The sequence below is a fragment of the Mchenga conophoros genome, linkage group LG7 (genome assembly GCF_057382185.1).
Source record: "Mchenga conophoros isolate Kocher_MC1m ecotype Shallow Benthic linkage group LG7, M_conophoros_male_GT1.1, whole genome shotgun sequence".
Taxonomy (NCBI): Eukaryota; Metazoa; Chordata; class Actinopteri; order Cichliformes; family Cichlidae; genus Mchenga; species Mchenga conophoros.
Genome location: NC_140532.1, coordinates 29,234,628 through 29,238,187, shown reverse-complemented (window position 1 = coordinate 29,238,187; position 3,560 = coordinate 29,234,628).

Sequence of the window (3,560 nt, the reverse complement as noted above, 5' to 3'; positions counted from 1 at the left end):
TGTTTCTAATGGTCCAGAGGCAGTCTCGAAATTAATTTCATCCTGTCCTCATATAGATGTGGACATGGGCGGTATAAAAGTACCTTGTTTGGTTGATACAGGGTCCATGGTCTCTACCATTACTGAAAGTTTTTTCCGCCAGTATTTTGAGTCCTGGGGTCAAGAGCGTCTCCAAGCTTGTCATTGGTTGCAGCTTAAAGCGGCTAATGGGTTGTCCATTCCTTACCTTGGCTATATCGAGCTAAGTGTAGAGCTCTGTGACAAGTTCCTTCCACAGTGTGGCGTGTTGGTCGTTAAAGATCCTCCAGGTGCAGGACCTTCCACGGTTCCGGGTGTATTGGGGATGAATGTCATTCGGAAGTGTTACCACGAGCTTTTTGGGCAACACGGTGAAGCATTGTTTAGTTTGGGCTTTGTCACAGAGGCCCCTAAACCCCTTGTGCAGGCGCTGCAAAAGTGCCATGACGTTAGTATAAGAGCCCCACTGGATTTGTCTGGCCATGTGAGAGTGAGGGGTAAGCGAGCATGTTGCATTCCGGGTGGTGTAATGAAAGTAGTGGCCGCCACCTGTTCTGAGCAATATTCAGGTGCCACTGTGTTATTTGAACCTACTGATGTTAACTTGCCTGCTGGACTTTTAGCGTCCCCTGCATTGGTTCGAGTGGTTAGAGGTACTGCATACATACCAGTTGTTAATGTAGGGACTACGGCCGTCTTGCTTTACCCTAGGACCGTTATAGGGACCCTGGAAGATGTTCATGTGGTCAGTTTGCCCGCTGGTGTGACAGAAGTACTCCCTAACGTAGCTACAATGGCATCTCACACCGCCACTCCTACTGTGCAGGATCAGATGGAAGGGATTGATTTGTCTAAACTGTCAGCAGAGGAACAGGGACAGGTGAGGTCTCTCCTTAAGAAATACAGCTCGGTCTTTTCTGCTCATGACACTGATTTGGGTTGCACTAACTTGATCTCCCATGACATTCCAGTCTTAGACGATATCCCCGTGCGGCAGCATTATAGGCGCATCCCCCCTTCAGAGTACGAGGTTGTGAAAGAGCATATTAACCAGTTGTTAGGGGCCGAGGTGATTAGAGAGAGTAGCAGCCCCTATGCTTCTCCCATTGTGCTTGTTAAGAAGAAGGATGGCAGCCCGCACATGTGTGTTGATTATCGGCAACTGAACAACAAGACAAGGAAAGATGCATTCCCCCTGCCACGCATTGAAGAATCCTTAGATGCGCTGACTGGTGCCCGTTGGTTTTCCACCATGGATTTAGCAAGTGGCTATAATCAGGTCCCAGTTACGGAAGAGGATAGGCCCAAGACTGCCTTCTGTACTCCTTTCGGCCTATTTGAATGGAACCGAATGCCATTTGGGCTCTGTAATGCCCCTAGCACCTTCCAGAGACTAATGCAACGCCTTTTCGGTGATCAACAGTGCCAGTCTCTGCTTCTCTATCTTGATGACATTGTAATCTTTTCATCAACAGTATCGCAACATCTTGAGCGGCTGGATGTGGTGCTAGGTCGGCTTCAGCAGGAAGGTTTAAAAGCCAAGCTTGCCAAATGTGCCTTTTTCCAGCGGGAGGTTCGCTACCTAGGCCATGTCATCTCCGATCAAGGTGTCTCTACGGACCCTAGCAAGGTGGAAGTGGTGGCTAACTGGCAGCCTCCTAAGACTGTTTCGGAACTACGCTCCTTCCTTGGGTTTGCCAGCTATTATCGCCGTTTTGTGGAGGGTTTTGCCAAGTTGGCGGCACCTCTGCATAGACTGGTGGCAGAGTGGGGAGGCAGAAAATCAAAGAAGAGGTCAGAGCATGGTATCATGGAGAACTGGACTGCAGAGTGTGCTCAAAGTTTTGAGGCATTAAAGACTAAACTGACAACAGCACCAGTGCTCGCTTATGCAGATTTCTCTTTGCCTTTTATTTTAGAAGTGGATGCCAGCCATGCCGGCCTAGGGGCAGTGCTTTCCCAGGAGCAGGGAGGTAAGGTGAGGCCAATAGCCTATGCCAGTCGGGGTTTGAGGCCCACTGAGCGCAATATGCTAAATTATAGCTCAATGAAGCTGGAGTTTTTGGCACTTAAGTGGGCCATGACTGAGAAATTTAGAGAGTACTTGTTGGGCCATAAGTGTATTGTTTACACCGACAACAATCCTCTTAGTCACTTGTCTTCTGCTAAACTTGGGGCTACTGAACAGCGCTGGGCAGCTCAGCTCGCTTCGTTCGACTTCGACTTAAAGTACAGGTCAGGAAGGAGTAATAAGAACGCAGACGCTTTATCTCGCCAGCATCCACCTGATCCTCAGGAGATTAAAGCCATGGTTCCTGGTACAGCCTTGCCTGGACCTCTTCAACAAGCCTTGCGGCTGGGACCAGCTGAGGTATCACAAGCTGCCATTACGGTTTTGCCCCATCTCACTACTCCTGATCTTCATGCCCTCCAACAGGTCGACCCAGTGATAAAGGAGATCTTGGTGTTCTGGAGACGGAAGCAGCGACCCAGCTTTGAGGAGCGGCAGCAGCTTGCTCCACTTGCTCTGGTGCTGCTACGACAATGGGATCGTCTGATCGAAAGGGAAGGAGTTCTGTATCGTCAGGTTCATCGCCCTGACGGTGCCGAGGTGGTACTTCAGCTTTTGCTGCCTAGTGCACTAATTGAGCAGGTGTTGACTCATGTTCATCAGGAGCACGGCCATCAAGGTGTGGAAAGGACCCTAGCGCTTCTCCGCTCACGGTGCTATTGGCCAGGTATGTCTGCTGAGGTAGCTCGTTGGTGTCAGAGATGCGAACGTTGCCAAGTTGCAAAAGACACCCAACCAGCAGCTCAAAGTTTCATGGGACATTTGTTGGCTTCTCGACCAAATGAAATCTTGGCCATTGATTACACCTTGCTCGAACCTTCCCGGAATGGGCTGGAGAACGTTTTGGTGATGACTGATGTTTTCAGCAAGTATACATTGGCTGTCCCCACTCGTGACCAATGTGCTGCTACAGTGGCCCAGGTTCTCGTGACTGAGTGGTTTTCGAAGTTTGGTGTACCAGCGCGTATCCATTCCGATCAGGGTCGTAACTTTGAAAGCTCCCTGATCCAGCAGCTCTGCAGGTTTTATGGTATCGAGAAGTCCCACACTACTCCTTATCATCCGGCTGGAAATGGTCAGTGTGAACGTTTTAATAGGACTTTGCACAATTTGTTGCGGACCCTGCCAGTATCCAGAAAAAGAGACTGGAATGTATGTTTGCCCCAGTTACTCTACTGTTATAATACCACTCCCCATCAGGCTACTGGGGAAACCCCATTCTTATTGATGTTTGGGCAAGAACCCAGGTTGCCAGTGGACTTTCTGTTGGGCAGAGTACCGGACCCCATCAGTGGAGATGTGCACGAGTGGATTCAGGAGCATCAAGCCCGGCTACAGGTTGTACATGAAGGAGCCAAGGAACGATTGCAATTGGCTGCCGACCGCAGAAAGAGGCACCATGATAAAAAGGTGAAAGAGGCACCATTGAACAATGGCCAGTTGGTGTTCCTGCGCGATCTGAGTGGAAGAG